Here is a 17,313-nt window from a genome sequence, read left to right on the forward strand (position 1 = left end):
CTTATTCTATTAGACCTGTTGTAGCTTTGAAAAAACTCCAGATGTTTAATCCTTAAAGAAAAAAATTGCATAAGGTGGAAATCTGGAATAAAAACAGAAAATGCTGGAAATTCATACCTATAAAGGGAAAAGAGTTTGGTTTGTGATGAAGGATACACTGCCAAAATGTTTACCTGTCTTTCCTCTGCAGATGCTGAATGACCTGATGTGCATTTTCAGCAGTTTCAGTTTACTCCTTTAGTCTAGGTTATAATAAATTCAGAAATTAACAGGCCCATAAACCGTTTTTTTACAGTCTGCCACAAGTTGATTAAATCTGGTTGATCTGGCATAATTCACTGGTTGGGTACAAAGCTGACATTTTGTTACACTAAAGTATCTATATATATAAAGCGGCTCTTCTGTCTGTCCCGATGTCTGTCTGTCTGTTCTCGATACGTTTGAAAGTTACAGAGCATTCCGACGCGCGCGTCGCCTCAAAAGAAAGCTTGCGATTCCGGACCGGTCATAGGCGTATTTACGTTTCGGCCGGACAAAAATCCCGCCCGCGGTATCCCAAAAACGTTCAGCGTTCCGCTCATTAGCATCTCATTAGCGACCGTGTGACGTCGAGGTCCACCAATCGGACGGCGGGTTCCTTCCTACAGTTGAGTGTCGAGTGACTCGACGATTGACCAATCCTACGCTTCGGTGACCTGACCGGTCGACCAATCGGTGCGTGTGTGGGCGGGCCTTATCCTTCTGAACCGAGGTGAGTGGCCGCCATCTTGATTTTTCACAATTTTTTCCCCCGCACTTTCTGTGTGTTAGGGAACTAAGGTAAATATTTTAATGATGTGTTAGGGAATTAAATAACAATTTAATAGGGGGCAGGGAGAGCCTCGGGGAAATCGCCGGGGGGGGGGGGGAGAGAGAGCCTCGGGAAATCGCGGGGGGGGGAGAGCCTCGGGAAATCGCCGGGGGGGGGGGGGGGGAGAGCCTCGGGAAATCGCCGGGGGGGGGGGGGGGGAGAGCCTCGGGAAATCGCCGGGGGGGGGGAGCCTCGGGAAATCGCCGGGGGGGGGGGAGCCTCGGGAAATCGCCGGGGGGGGGGGGAGAGCCTCGGGAAATCGCCGGGGGGGGGGGGGGGAGAGCCTCGGGAAATCGCCGGGGGGGGGGGGGAGAGCCTCGGGAAATCGCCGGGGGGGGGGGGGAGAGCCTCGGGAAATCGCCGGGGGGGGGGGGGAGAGCCTCGGGAAATCGCCGGGGGGGGGGGGGGGGAGAGCCTCGGGAAATCGCCGGGGTGGGGGGGGAGCCTCGGGAAATCGCCGGGGGGGGGGGAGCCTCGGGAAATCGCCGGGGGGGGGGGGGGGAGCCTCGGGAAATCGCCAGGGGGGGGGAGCCTCGGGAAATCGCCGGGGGGGGGGGGGGGGAGAGCCTCGGGAAATCGCCGGGGGGGGGGGGGGAGAGCCTCGGGAAATCGCGGGGGGGGGGGAGAGCCTCGGGAAATCGCGGGGGTGGGGGAGAGCCTCGGGAAATCGCGGTGGGGGGGAGCCTCGGGAAATCGCGGTGGGGGGGAGCCTCAGGAAATCGCCGGGGGGGGGGGGGGGGAGAGCCTCGGGAAATCGCGGGGGTGGGGGAGAGCCTCGGGAAATCGCAGGGGGCTCGCGCCGCCTGCACTGACAGCGCATGCGCCGCCCGCCCGCAGCGGCCGTCCATCAGCCGCGCGATACGCGGGGGACCTCAGCTCCGGTCTGTCCCGGCCCGGCCGCTATCGCAATGGCACCGGACCTCAGGCGCTAGGCAGGGGGAGGGGCCGGAGAGAGGGACAGAGGGGAGCGGGGGAGGGGAGGGGGAGAGGGGAGGGAGGGATAGGACAGGGAGAGGACATGACAGGGAGAGGGGGGACACACAGGGGCAGGGAGACCAAGCGCCCCAAAATTGCCCTCGCAACGCGGGGCTCCCCAGCTAGCCCTTCATATTGCCACCAAGCAGCAGCATGTTTCTAAAATTAAAACACCTTACTGTATGAGCATGTTGGCTGAACTCCCTTTATAGGTGAGCCTGCTTTTAGGAATTTAATGTTTTTTTAATGTAAAGCGACCAGAGACACACTTCATTAGTAAAGTGTGAATTAAGACATTGAATTGTGACTGACTTGTGTCGAAGATTGGGGGAGAATGCTGATTTTTTAGTGTTTTGGAGCTGATGTCTTTCAGCTATTGTGCCCTGCATGTCTTTCTGTGTGATGTACGTGGAGGGAGTGGGAAAGATTTTTGTCACATTTTTCTTGACTTGTGTAAAGGGTAGATATATTCAGTGCCATTCACAACTCCTCAGATAATGAAGCAGTCCATGCCCGCATACAACAAGACCTGGACGATGTTCAGGCTTGGGCTGATAAGTGGCAGGTAACGTTCGCACCACAGAAGTGCCAGGCAATGACTATTGCCAACAAGCGGGAGTCTAACCACCGCCCCATGACATTCAACGGCATTACCATCGCCGAATCCCCTACCATCAACATCCTGGGGGTCACCATTGACTAGAAACTTAACTAGACCAGCCACATAAATACTGTGGCAACAAGAGCAGGTCAGAGGCTAGGTAATCTGCGGCGAGTGTCTCACTTCCTGACTCCCCAAAGCCTTTCCACCATCTACAAGGTACAAGTAAGGAGTGTTGTAAAACAGTTGATTAAAGCTTTGTTTAATGCTTAGACCAAGTGCCTAGTAGTTTTCTTACGTCAGTTTAATCAACTGTTTTACAACATGGAGGTCTAGTTGTGTCCTTCACTAGTTCCTGTTAAGAATGTCCTGCGCAAGCTGGGCCCGTGCCCGAGTATTTATACTCTCCCTGGACAGCGCCACCCGCAGGCCGCTCAGTATTATTTCATAAGTCTTTCTTTCATGAATGACTGATTCATGTCAAGGAGTGTGATGATATACTCTCCACTTGCCTGGATGAGTGCAGCTGTAACAACACTCAAGAAGCTCGACACCATCCAGGACAAAGCAGCCCGCTTGATTGGCACCCTCTCCACCACCTTAAACATTTACTCCCTCCACCACCGGCGTACCGTGTCTGCAGTGTGTATCATCTACAAGATGCACTGCAGCAACTCGCCAAGGCTTCTTCGGCAACACCTCCCAAACCCGTGACCTCTACCACCTAGAAGGACAAGGGCAGCAGGCGCATGGGAACACCAATGAATGGTAAGACCCTAGGAAAGAGAGGATCAGAGGGACCTTGGTGTGCATGTACGTAGATCCCTGAAGGCAGTAGAACAGGTGGATAAGGTGGTTAAAAAGGCATATGGGATACTTGCCTTCATTAGCCGAGGCATAGAATATAAGAGCAGGGAGGTTATGATGGAGCTGTACAAAACGCTGGTTAGGCCACAGCTGGAATACTGTGTGCAGTTCTGGTCGCCACACTATAGGAAGGATGTGATTGCTTTGGAGAGGGTGCAGAGGAGATTCACCAGGATGTTACCTGGGCTGGAGCGCTTCAGCTATGAAGAGAGACCAGACAGGCTGGGGTTGTTTTCCTTGGAGCAGAGAAGGCTGAGGGGGGACCTGATTGAGGTGTACAAAATTATGAGGGGCATAGATAGGGTAGATAGAAAGGAACTTTTTCCCTTTGTAGAGGGGTCAATAACAAGGGGGCATAGATTCAAGGTAAGGGGCAGGAGGTTTAGAGGGGATTTGAGGAAGAACTTTTTCACCCAGAGGGTGGTTGGAATCTGGAACTCACTGCCTGAAAGGGTGGTAGGGGCAGGAACCCTCACAACATTCAAGAAGCATTTAGATGAGCACTTGAAATGCCATAGCATACAAGGCTACGGACCAAATGCTGGAAAATGGGATTAGATTAGACAGGGCTTGATGGCCGGCGCGGACGCGATGGGCCGAAGGGCCTCTTTCTGTGCTATATGACTCTATGACCACCACCTCCAAGATCCCCTCCAAGTCACACACCATCCTGACTTAAAAGTATATCGCCGATTCTTCATTGTCGCTGGGTCAAAATCCTGGAACTCCCTCCCTAACAGCACTGTGGGAGTACCTTCACCACATGGACTGCAGCGATTCAAGAAGGTGGCTCACCACCACCTTCTCAAGGGCAATTGGGGATGGGCAATAAGTGCTGGCCTTGCCAATGACGCCCACATCCCACAAACAAATAAAAAAAAATGTATCTATCTTTGAGGAGGAGGGGTTTCAAACCAATGCAACTGCATAGTGTTTTTGTGGGATTGTCCCAATTCACTCTTTGCACTAATATACCTGTTGGGGTGTTTCTCCTATAATTATTTTTATTCCTGAGACTTTATTTTCAAAATGCATAGTTGAAAGAGAATATCTACAAAGCTTTTAAATATTATTCTTGCTGATTGTCTCTGTTTTCTTTCCTCTTTGACTTCCTGCTGGGTACTGTTTGCCCTCTGGTACTTGGCCAAAGAGGCCATTATTCTATTTGTATGCTTTGACAACAACATCAACAACTTGTATTTATATAGCGCCTTCAACATAGTAAAACGTCCCAAGGCGCTTCACAGGAGTATTAAAAGACACAAAATTTGACACCGAGCCACATAAGGAGAAATTAGGGCAGGTGACCAAAAGCTTGGTCAAAGGGGTAGGTTTTAAGGAGTGTCTTAAAGGTGGAAAGAGAGGCAGAGGGGTTTAGGGAGTGAATTCCAGCACTTAGGGCCTAGACAACAGAAGGCACGGCCACTAATGGTTGAGCGATTATAATCAGGGATGCTCAAGAGGGCGGAATTTGAGGAGCGCAGATATTTCGAGGGGGGGGGGGGGGGGAAAGAGTGTGGGGCTGGAGGAAATTACAGAGCTATGGAGAGGTGAGGCCATGAGGGATTTGAAAACAAGGATGAGAATCATCAATGTCAATGGTTATGCTGATAAAGAATCCCCATTTTTTGTCTTTAAAAAAAACTACCACGTCAGCCCCTATACCTGCTGTATTTAGTGCATTGGCATCTAAGGTTTAGGAGCCTGTCAAATTCTTTAATACAACACCAAGTTATTTAGTATTTGCAGTCAAGTCCCTTAACTGGAGAACAAATCTGGGCTCAGTTTACAAAACTTGACAACATTTTCTTCTACAAATTACTCTTAACCGGTACAAATAGGCCTAGGTAGTAAAATACTGTGGCAACAAGAGCAGGTCAGAGGCTAGGTATTCTGCGGCAAGTGTTTCACCTCCTGACTCCCCAAAACCTTTCCACCATGGAAGGTGAGGCCATGGAAAGATTTGAAAACAAGGTTGCTTAACCGGGAGTCAATGTAGGTTAGCGAGCACCGGGGTTATGGGTGAACGCGACTTGGTGCGAGTTCGGATACGGGCAGCCGAGTTTTGGATGACCAAGTTTACATAGGGTAGAATGCGTGAGGCCAGCCAGGAGTGTGTTGGAATAGACAAGTCTAGAAGTAACAAAGGCATGGATGAGGGTTTCAGCAGCGGATGAGCTGAGGCAAGGGCGGAGATGGGGGATTTAACGAGGTGGAAATAGGCAGTCTTAGTTATGCTGCGGATATGTGGTTGGAAGCTCATTTCGGGGTCAAATATGACACCAAGGTTTGTTTCTTGTTTTTTTTAAATTTGTTTATGGGATGTGGGCGTTGCTGGCAAGGCCAGCATTTATTGCCCATCCCTAATTCCCCTTGAGAAGGTGGCGGTGAGCCGCCGCCTTGAACCGCTGCAGTCCGTGTGATGAAAGTACTCCCACAGTGCTGTTAGGTAGGGAGTTCCAGGATTTTGACCCAGTGACAATGAAGGATCGGCGATATACTTCTAAGTCAGGATGGTGTGTGACTTGGAGGTGGTGGTGTTCCCATGTGCCTGCTGCCCTTGTCCTTCTAGGTGGAAGAGGTCGCGGGTTTGGGCGGTGCTGCCGAAGAAGCCTTGGCGAGTTGCTGCAGTGCATCTTGTCGATGGTACACACTGCAGCCACGGTACGCTGGTGGTGGAGGGAGTGAATGTTTAAGGTGGTGGATGGGGTGCCAATCAAGCGGGCTGCTTTGTCCTGGATGGTGTTGAGCTTCTTGAGTGTTGTTGGAGCGGCACTGATCTAGGTAAATGGAGAGTATTCCTTACTTGTGCCTTGTAGATGGTGGAAATGCTTTGGGGAGTCAGGAGGTGAGACACTCGCCGCAGAATACCTAGCCTCTGACCTGCTCTTGTTGCCACAGTATTTATGTGGCTGGTCCAGTTCAGTTTCTGGTCAATGGTGACCCCCCAGGATGTTGGATGGTGGGGGATTCGGTGATGGTAATACCGTTGAATGTCAAAGGGCGGTGGTTAGACTCTTGCTTGTTGGAGATAGCCATTGCCTGGCACTTCTGTGGCGCGAATGTTACCTGCCACTTATCAGCCGAAACCTGAACGTTGTCCAGGTCTTGTTGCATGCTATCTAAGGAGTTGAGTGGCGCTGAACACTGCAGTCATCAGCGAACATCCCCATTTCTGACCTTATGTTGGAGGGAAGATTGTTGGGCCTAGGACACTGCCCTGAGGAACACCTGCAGCGATGTCCTGGGGCTATGATAGAAACATAGAAGATAGGAGCAGGAGTAGGCCATTCAGCCCTTCGAGCCTGCTCCGCCATTTAATGAGATCATGGCTGATCATCCAAATTCAGTACCCTGTCCCTGCTTTCTCTCCAAATCCCTTGATCCCTTTAGCCGTAAGAAATATATCTACAGGAAACTTTCGATTTACCGGCACCTAAATAACCGGAAATCTCGGTTAACCGGCAAAATTCAGGAGTAGCTTCAGGTAAGTTTTACTTCATATTCTACTTGCCTTCCTCGATCTGTTGCTGTGCAAGGGTGTGGCTGCAGCTGTTTCTAAGCTACAGAGACGCTTGGAACTTGTGGCCATTGTTCTGAACCTGTTGCTAAGCAACAGGGTTTGTTGCTTTATATGAAGCTCTGAGCTCTCCGTATCTTTTACTATAGCTTTCGGTTATCTGGAATTTTTGATGAACTGGCACCACATCGGTGCCGGATAAAAAAAAGTTTCCTGTAACTCCTTCTTGAATGTATTTAATGAATTGACCCCAACTGCCTTTTGTGGTAGAAAATTCCACAGGTTCACCACTCTGGGTGAAGAAATTCCTCCTCATCTCAGTCCTAAATGGCTTACCCCTTATCCTTAGACTGTGACCCCTGGTTCTGGGCTCCCCTGCCATTGGGAACATCCTTCTTGCATCTAGTCTGTCTAGTCCTGTTAGAATTTTCTAAGTTTCAATGAGATCCCCTCTCATTCTTCTAAACGTCATTCCTGCCATCCCAGGTATCAGTCTGGTGAATCTTCGCTGCACTCCCTCCATGGCAAGAACATCCTTCCTCAGATAAGGTGACCAAAACTGCACACAATACTCAGATGATTGACCTTCAACCACCACAACCATCTTCCTTTGTGCTAGGTATGACTCCAGCCAGTGCAGCGTTTTACACCCGATTCCCATTGACTTCAGTTTTACTAGGGCTCCTTGATGCCACACTCAGTCAAATGCTGCCTTGATATCAAGGGCAGTCACTCTCATCTCACCTCACCTCTGGAATTCAGCTCCTTTGTCCATGTTTGGACCAAGGCTGTAATGAGGTCGGGAGCCGAGTGGTCTTGGCGAAACCCAAACTGGTCATCAGTGAGCAGGTTATTGGTGGGTAAGTGCCGCTTGATAGCACTATCAATGACACCTTCCATCACTTTGCTGATGATTGAGAGTAGACTGATGGGGCGGTAATTGGCTGGGTTGGATTTGTCCTGCTTTTTGTGGACAGGACATACCTGGGAAGTTTTCCACATTGTCGGATAGATGCCAGTGTTGTAGCTGTACTGGAACAGCTTGGCTAGAGGCGCGGCTAGTTCTGGAGCACAAGTCTTCAGCATGACAGCCGGGATGTTGTCGGGGCCCATAGCCTTTGCTGTATCCAGTGCGCTCAGCCGTTTCTTGATATCACGTGGAGTGAATCGAATTGGCTGAAGACTGGCTTCTGTGATGGTGGGGACCTCGGGAGTAGGCTGATATGGATCATCCACTCTGCACTTCTGGCTGAAGATAGTTGCAAATGCATCAGCCTTGTCTTTTTCACTCACGTGTAGGGCTCCGCCATCATTGAGGATGGGGATATTCATGGGGCCTCCTCCTCCCATTACTTGTTTAATGGTCCACCACCATTCACGACTGGATGTGGCAGGACTGCAGAACTTTGATCTGATCTGTTGATTGTGGGATTGCTTAGCTCTGTCTATAGCATGCTGCTTCTGCTTTTTAGCATGCATGTAGTCCTGTGTTGCAGCTTCCCCAGGTTGGCACCTCATTTTTAGGTACGCCTGGTGCTGCTCCTGGCATGCTCTTTTACACTCCTTATTGAACCAGGGTTGGTCCCCTGGCTTGGTGATAATGGTAGAGTGAGGGATATGCCGGGCCATAAGGTTACAGATTGTGGTGGAATACAGTTTTGCTGCTGCTGATGGCCCACGGCGCCTCATGGATGCCCAGCTTTTTTGAGCTGCTAGATCTGTTCTGAATCTATTCCATTGAGCACGGTGTTAGTGCTACACAACACGATGGAGGGTGTCCTCAGTGTGAAGACGGGACTTTGTCTCCACAATGACTGTGCGGTGGCCACTGCTACCAATACTGTCATGGACAAATGCATCTGCGACAGGTAGATTGGTGAGGAAGAGGTCAAATAGTTTTTTTCCCTCGCCACCTGTCGCAGGCCCAGACTGGCCGTTATGTCCTTCAGGACTTGGCCAGCTCGGTCAGTAGTGGTGCTACCGAGCCACTCTGTGATGGACATTCTGTGCCCTTGCTAGTCTCGGTGCTTCTCCCAAGTGGTGTTCAACATGGATCAGTACTGATTCATCAGCTGAGGGAGGGCGGTAGGCGTTAATCAGCTTGACTTGAAGCCTTGAGATTTCATGGGGTCCGGAGTCAATGTTGAGGACACCCAGGGCCACTCCTTCCCGACTGTATACCGCTGTGCCACCACCCCTGGTGGGTCTGTCCTGCCGGTGAGACAGGACACACCCAGGGATGGTGATGGAGCAGTTTGGGACATTGGCTGAGAGGTATGATTCTGTGAGTATGACTGTCAGGCTGTTGCTTGACTAGTCTGTGGGACAGCTCTCCCAATTTTGGCACAATTCCCCAGATGTTGGTGAGGAGGACTTTGCAGGGTCGACTGGGCTGGGTGTGCCATTGCTGTGTCCATAGCCGGTGCCGAGGTCGATGGCAGGTGGTCCGTCCAGTTTTATTCTTATTACGTTTCGTAACGGTTAGTTACAACTGAGTGACTTGCTAGGCCATTTCGGAGGGCAGTTAAGAGTCAACCACATTGCAGTGGGTCTGGAGTCACATACAGGCCAGACCAGGTAAGGACGGCAGATTTCCTTCCCTAAAGGACATTAGTGAACCAGATGGGTTTTTACGACAATCCGATAGTTTCATGGTGGGATTTGAACTCGTGTCTCTGGATTAATAGCCGTTGCGAACAGTGTGGTTCAGCCTCAGGACAGATGTTAGCGAGAGGGATGGAGTCAATGGCTAGGGAACGGAGTTTGTGGCGGGACTGAAAACAATGGTTTTGGTCTTTTCAATATTTAATTGGAGAAAATTTCTGCTCATCAGAACCTGCTGTCGGACAAGCAGTCTGACAATTTAGAGACCGTGGAGGGGTCGAGAGAAGTGGTAGTGAGGTAGAGCTGGGTGTCGTCAGCGTACATGTGGGAACTGATGCTGTGTTTTCAGATGATGTCGTCAAGGGGCAACATGTAGATGAAATAGGAGGGGGGGGCCAAGGATAGATCCTTGGGGAACTCCAGAGGTAACGATGCGGGAGCGGGAGGAGAAGCCATTGCAGGTGATTCTCTGGCTACGATTAGATAGATAAGAATGGAACCAGGCGAGTGCAGTCCCACCCAGCTGGACGACGGTGGAGAGGCGTTGAAGGATGGAGTGGTCAACCGTGTCAAAGGCTGCAGGCAAGACGAGGAGGAATAGTTTGCCTTTGTCACAGTCACACAGGATGTCATTTGTGACTTTGATGAGAGACGTTTTGGTATGTGGCAAGGGCAGAAACCTGATTGGAGGGATTCAAACATGGAATTGCGGGAAAGATGGGCACGGATTTGGGAGGCGATAACATGTACAAGGACTTTGGAGAGGAAAGGGAAGTTGGAGACGGGGCAGTAGTTTGCAAGGACGGAGGGGTCAAGTGTTGTTTTGAGGAGAGGTGTGATGATGGCAGATTTGAGGGAGAGGGGGACAGTACCTGAGGAGAGAGAACCGTTAACAATGTCAGCTAACATGGGAGCCAGAAAAGGAAGTTGGGTGGTCAGCAGTTTGGTGGGAATAGGGTTGAGGTAGCAGGAAGTGGGTCTCATGGACAAGATGAGTGCGGAGAGGTTGTGAAGAGAGATCGGAGAGAAACGTGAGTTCGGGGCTTGGGCGGGTGGGGAACAGTCAGTAGCAGTCTGTTTGACCATGGCCATATCACAACAGAGCCTCATTGTGTCCTTAGCTGACATGCACTGGCGCACGCTTTCAGCAAGAAACGGGAACCTTACGTTGATGATTTCCCCCCCTCAACCCTTTGGTGCAGCCAGCAATGTTGAGGCCATTGGTAATGTCCCAGCTGCCACCCCAGCCGTGAACAGTTAACTCAACTCAAATTGAGCATCAAACCTGGAAAACTTCAGTTGTTTGGCTGGTTTGTGATCAAAAGCTATTCTGATCTGTTTGTAAGTGAGGCAAATGGGTTCAATTGCATAAAAGTGGAGTGTGCTTCTGAGTGTTAAAAAAACAAAAATGTACAAAGAGATTGGCATGTCGGGGGCGGGGTGGTGGGTGGGGGAGCGCTGTGAAAATAAAACCAACCAGGATCAGCTGATAAAGAAGAGCATATTCGTGCATAAAATCATTTTAGCAAGAGGGTATGGAGTAGAGGAATAAAATCAAATGGACTAGTCATAAATGGGAGAAACACTGAAGTAAAGGAAATAGACAAATAAAACATGAGAAAAGGATAGTGTTTAAAGAAACTGCATGTATTGCAATGCGCAGGCTGTGGGAAACAAACTGGGGCAATTATTTTACAGGAAGATCTAGACTTAATACCATTCACAGAAACCTGGCTGCAAACAAGAATGGGGGGAAAAACTATTGGGGATATAATATATTTAGGAGGGATATAAAAGATGAGAATAGTGAAGTGGCAATATTAGTAAAATAGCGAATACATGCTGTAGAGAGCGTTGATGTAGGCAAGAAATGGGCGCAGATAGTCAATATGGTTGGCGCTCAAAGGTAAGAAAGGGCTAGTTACATTAGTAGGGGTATATTACACACCTCCAGATTGTGGGAAAGAAATTAGAGAAAATTTGTGGTCAGATTAATGAGTAGGCATAACAATTGTGAGAGATTTTAATTACCCACTTATCGATTGGGACAGAAAGGGAGTAAATGGAGCGAAGGCACGGAATTCCTAATGTGTCGACAAGGGCGGAGGCGCTAAAACATCAGGTTGAGTAATGAAATAGATCAGGTAGATATGCTAAATGTGGGTGTGCAACGTGGGAGTAATGACCACAATATGAAATGGTTTAAGAGCCAATTTGAAAGGGGGGAAAAAATCAGTATAACAACTGGAACACCAGATTGGATTAGGGCAGATTTTAGAAAGGTGAGGAATGAGCTAGCAGAGGAGAAATTGGCACACAGGACTGTGGAGCAACATTGTTTTTTTTTTTAAAAACAGTGGTTGCCAAGGTACAGAATAATTATTTTGGACTAAAAATGAAGGAAACTACAGTAGCACAAACCCTGAGCATAAGTGCATAATGACAGCTTTACATTTTTTTCTTGACCAATGTAAAATTTTAAATTATCAACAATTTTAGAGGAGAGTGTCTCATTAATCGTGATTGATAATGTGGATAATAGTGTGATTAATCTATAAAGAAAATATATGGTCCGTACAACTGGCAATTGACTAAAGCATTTTTCAGTCAAATTTTCATTTGCATAATGTTCATAAGGTAATTTTGGATACGAATATATGAAAATCAGGGTCAGGAAAATACCAGCTGGCCCATCAAGCCTGTCCCACATTCACAATGCTTGGAGCGTTCTGACCAGCTACTACCTACCCTCCCGCAGCCATGTATTCTCCCGGGAGAGGCAAAAAAAGGGGGGGGGAACCCAAGGCCAGTAAGGGGAAAAGAATATCTGGAAATTTCCTCTCCCCTTTTTATATGATGCGATCTTTGCCCCGTCCAAGAACCGGTCCAGCTCCCTCTTGAAGGCAGGCATTGAATCAGCACGCACCGTATTAATTTGAATCTGTGACCCCCTTATCTGACCCATGCAATTTGATTTAAAGTAATTTTTCAGATCTACCTTCCTCATTCTGTTAACTATATTGTAAACTTCTACAAGATCATTTCTCAGACACTGCCATTCCAGCCAAGCAATAAAGCCTAGCTTCTCCAGTCTTTCCTCGCAACTCAGACCTTTGACACTGGGGATCAACTTTATGCCTCTTCTCTGCACTGCCTCCGCCCTTGTGTCTGGGTGACCAGAATTGGATGCAGTACTCTAGGTATGATCTGATTCATGATCTGTGTTGGCTTAGCTGATCGCAGCAGGGTTGCAATAGAGGTGTTACAGTTGGCCTCTGTATCCTTGGGCTAGGGAGGAGAAATTCAGCTGGGGGTTTTAGTCTTTGGTCACTTCTGTAATGGCCAATGCTGGAAAAGCATATGTTTTGAGTCCATTTGTGACTTTCCCTGCAATTCACACTTCATAACTTAAATCTGTTGAAACAAATGCGCCCTCATTTTTTTAAATTTGATATGTCTTGTTAAACACACATGTTGTAGACCTTAAAAACCCTTCTCAGGAGAAGTTTTTAGTGATAATTATCAATTTACATTTTCCAAGGCGTTGTTTGTGGATAGTGGGGCAATAGCCTGGGACTGAGCAGGAGGGGAAGTTACAGGTAGGATGGCGAACAAGCAGCAGGCAGGGCTGAAACCTGTTGAACGCCAGGCTTGGGGAATGGTAAACTGTAATGGTGGCTGATGGGGAGCTCAAGTGTCCTACTCTCTGTTTTCACAGTAGAAACCCTTCTCAGGAGAAGGTATGAGCCCATGGGATCCAGGGCAATTTGGCACATTGGACCCAAAATTGGCTTAGTGGCAGGAGGCAGAGGGTGATGGTCGAAGGTTGTTTTTGTGACTGGAAGCCTGTGTCCAGTGGTGTACCGCAGGGATCGGTGCTGGGTCCTTTGCTGTTTGTAGCGTACATTAATGATTTAGATATGAATGTAGGAGGTATGATCAGTAAGTTCGCAGATGACACGAAAATTGGTGGAGTGGTAAATAGCGAGGAGGGAAGCCTCAGGCTACAGGACGATATAGACGGGTTGGTCAGATGGGCCGAACAGTGGCAAATGGAATTTAACCCTGAAAAATGTGAGGTGATGCATTTTGGGAGGACTAACAAGGCAAGGGAATACACAATGAATGGTAGGACCCTAGGAAGGTCAGAGGATCAGAGGGACCTTGGTGTGCATGTAAATATCTACCTGTCCTGCTGCCTTCAGGGATCTAAGGTGGTTAAAAAGGCATATGGGATACTTGTCTTCATTAGCCGAGGCATAGAATATAAGAGCAGGGAGGTTATGATGGAGCTGTACAAAACGCTAGTTAGGCCATAGCTGGAATACTGTGTGCAGTTCTGGTCGCCATACTATAGGAAGGATGTGATTGCATTGGAGAGGGTGCAGAGGAGATTTACCAGGATGTTACCTGGGCTGGAGCACTTCAGCTATGAAGAAAGACTGGACAGGCTGGGGTTGTTTTCCTTAGAGCAGAGAAGGCTGAGGGGGGACCTGATTGAGGTGTACAAAATTATGAGGGGCATAGATAGGGTAGATAGGAACATTTCCCCTTAGTAGAGGGGTCAATAACCAGGGGGCATAGTTTCAAGGTAAGGGGCAGGAGGTCTAGAGGGGATTTGAGGAAAAACTTTTTTACCCAGAGGGTGGTTGGAATCTCGAACTCACTGCCTGAAAGGGTGGTAGAGGCAGGAACCCTCAACATTCAAGAAGCATTTAGATGAGCGCTTGAAATGCCATAACATACAAGGCTACGGACCAAGTGCTGGAAAATGGCATTAGAATAGACAGGGCTTGATGGCCGGCGCGAACACGATGGGCCGAAGGACCTCTTTTTGTGCTGTATAACTCTGACTAGTAGTTTCAGTATGCCTTGGATGAATAAAGACGGTTGAACCCAATTAAAATTGAAGAGGGCCTATGAGGGCTATCATAATAATGAGGACAAAACTGAAGGAGAATATGAGAAAATAAGAAGTTATGAGGAAATTTTAAAAAAAATGAAAAGCAACATTAAAGTTTTATACAAATATATCAGTAAAAGAGAACTGTTAATAGTGAAGTGAGACTCTGAAATGTCAGTTTGTGGATGATCAAAAAATGGAGGAGGCGTTTAATAAGTACTTTGCATCGGTCTTGACTAAAGAGAAAGATATTTGAAAGGTGAATCCTGAAGTGGTTGAGAGCTAGATGAGCAATATTATAATGGAAAAAAAGGAACATTTTAGCTGTTGGTTAAGTTAAAGGAAGATATCGAATCAGGGAATGATGGGATACATCATGAGGGAAGAAATTGCCATGGTATATTTCAGGGCTCTATTGATTGTGGATATATGCCGGAGGACTGGAGAGTGGCCAATGTAGTATCCATTTTTAAAAAGGGGAACAGAGCTAATCTGGGTAATTTCAGGCCAGTTATCTTAACATCTGTAGTAGGGACAATGTTAGTTAATTGAGGATGAAGTTACTATGCATCTAGATGAAGAAAAAATAGGATTAGCCAGCACAGATTTCCAAAGGGACGATCATGCTTGACAAACCTCATAGAATTCTTTGTGGTGGTAATAGACATGGTAGATGGGTGAAATGCAGTGGATGTACATGGGCTTTTGGCGTCAAATGTCCTATTTCCACGTTGTAACTTCTATATAATATGGGGTGTTTTGATTAAAATCTATTAGTTTATGTAGAGAGCGATTTCCGTGTTATAAATGGATTTTCAGGTAAGTTCCTTGACTAAATTGTTTTACAGAACTAAAGCAAGAAAAGCCAGTTTTAGTGTACAGTAGCTAGAGCTGAATTTAGCAATCGATTTCATCGTAGTTATCTGGAAACACAGAAATAAGTATGAATACAGGTTCTAGAATTTGAGCCTTGTTTAGAGAATTTTCAAAATTGTGGCCAGAGAGTTAGCATGCAAGTACAACAAGCAATTAGGAAGGCAAATGGCATGTTGGCCTTTATTGCAAGAGGGTTGGAATACAAGAGTAAGGAAGTCTTGCTACAATTGTACAGAGCTTTGGTGAGACCACACCTGGAGTACTGTGCACAGTTTTTTTTCTCCTTATCTGAGGAAAGATGTGCTTGCCTTAGAGGCGGTGTAACGAAGGTTCACTAGATTGATTCCTGGGATGAGAGGGCTGTCCTAATGAGAGATTGAGTAGATTGGGCCTATACTCTCTGGAGGTTAAAAGAATGAGAGGTGATCTCATTGAATCATAGTCTCCGGATAAGGGGTCGGCCATTTAAGACTCAGCTGAGGAGGAATTTCTTCACTGAGGGTTGTGAATCTTTGGAATTCTCCACCCCATAGGGCTGTGGATGCCGAGTCTGTGAGTATATTCAAGGCTGAGATAGATATATTTTTGGAATCGAGGGCAATAGGGATTGGGCAGGAAAGTGGAATTGAGGTCAAAGATCAGCCATGATCTTATTGAATGGCGGAGCAGGCTTGAGGGGCCGTATTGCCTACTCCTGCTCCTAATTCTTATGTTCTCTCTGAATTGCGAAGTGTGACATAAGTGGGCAGTCTTAAAATGGAGGTAGTACCCTTTATTTCCCCAGATGAGCAAATGTTGTTATGCTGAGCCATGCAGCCAGGAAGGTCCTCGGTTCAGTCTGTGCTCTATGCTGAGTTAGCTGCGCAAACTTTGGGATGGTGCTGTTGTTTGATCCTCAACATCTCTAGGCTAGAAATGAGAAAATTACTCCTCTTGAAAGCTCTCTCTCGTTGAAAGTGTACATGCATTAATTAATGTCTCATAAGGACAGAATTGAGCTCAGCTGTGATGCCATTCTTCCTCCCCACCTATGGTTAAATACCCTGCGGGCACTTGCTTTTCGATTTTCATAAATTAAAAATTGCTCCAATAGATGAGGTATCAGAGGGTTGCTGATGTGCATGGGATTGTACTGCATTATGAATTCTGCCTTTTGGAGAGGAGGGAGGTAAAAAGACCAGTAAACTAAATTAAATCAAAATTATACTTGTGCTAATTTTTTATTGGGACATACTCAAAGCAACTATGAACACTGTTACTACTTTTATATTCGTCTCACTCTTTCACAATATATATCATCAGCAGGAAATGTTTGCTGGTTCTCTATCTGCTTTAATAGTTCATAGTGCTTTGGTAAATTGGCTGGATGCGTAAGCAGTTAATGGTGCATTGCTATGAGAGCCGGCTGACCGAGCAGTTAATCTTTGTCTCCGGCTCAGGGTTACGCCTAAAACTAAGCCATTAGCCAACATTTTGCAGGTTTGGGCCTTCATTTATCAGTTTGCTGCTGCTGCTGAGAAATTCCAGGCCCAAGAAGGCTTGCCTATTTTTGTTGAGTTGTGGGTGGAGTAACAAGAATGTAATCAGCCTGCTGGGAGGCACTTTGTGTAGCACATTAAGTACTGACCAGCTGAGCCGTATATAGATGTGTAGTGCTCTATTGGATCATTTTAGGCATGCGCCTGTCGATCTTGCCCGAGTTTGTCTGAAGAGACTTTTTTAAGGTGAATTCATAAGGTGAGTTGCTCAGTAAGTATTTTGCATTGCTGTATACTGCACTACAGAAATGTGATTGTAGCTAGTTAATGGAAATCAGTCGATATGTATTTCTTGGATAGAGAGTTTGCACTTGTAGTTAAATCAAGACTAGATGTCTTGAATAATATGGTGTGACATTCCTTTGCTCTAGTTGTGAAATGCTGTCTTGTTCCTCCAGGTCTCCAGAGAGTGCAATGTAAACCAATCTGCTGGCAGCCTGTGCTTCAGTAATCAAACCCTTTTCACTGAGCTCATGCTTTGCACTGTTGCCATTGCTGCTTTCTTGTGCTGCATGTATATATTTATTTCATTAGCTAGGAGCAGTTGGTTGTGAGAAGGAGGTGGCGAATGCTGGTCTG

The 17,313-nt window shown here is 47.4% G+C and overlaps 1 protein-coding gene across 4 annotated transcripts in view; it reads left to right on the plus strand.

Moving 5' to 3' along the window:
* The window catches only part of LOC147109357 (F-box only protein 34-like), a 64,823-nt gene that overhangs the window by 25,500 nt on the left and 22,010 nt on the right, over positions 1 to 17,313 (plus strand). The window contains exon 1 of one of the 4 annotated variants that reach the window (XM_086003236.1): positions 13,331 to 16,933. The exons of the other annotated variants lie outside the window; for them this stretch is intronic. The gene's annotated coding sequence lies outside the window, so the exon portion shown is untranslated. Of the gene's footprint in view, positions 1 to 13,330; positions 16,934 to 17,313 lie in introns of those variants that run through there. 4 annotated transcript variants of the gene reach the window in all.

This window comes from Somniosus microcephalus, chromosome 12, assembly GCF_052327205.1.
Source record: "Somniosus microcephalus isolate GS21.2 chromosome 12, FLI_Smic_1.0, whole genome shotgun sequence".
Classification (NCBI taxonomy): Eukaryota; Metazoa; Chordata; class Chondrichthyes; order Squaliformes; family Somniosidae; genus Somniosus; species Somniosus microcephalus.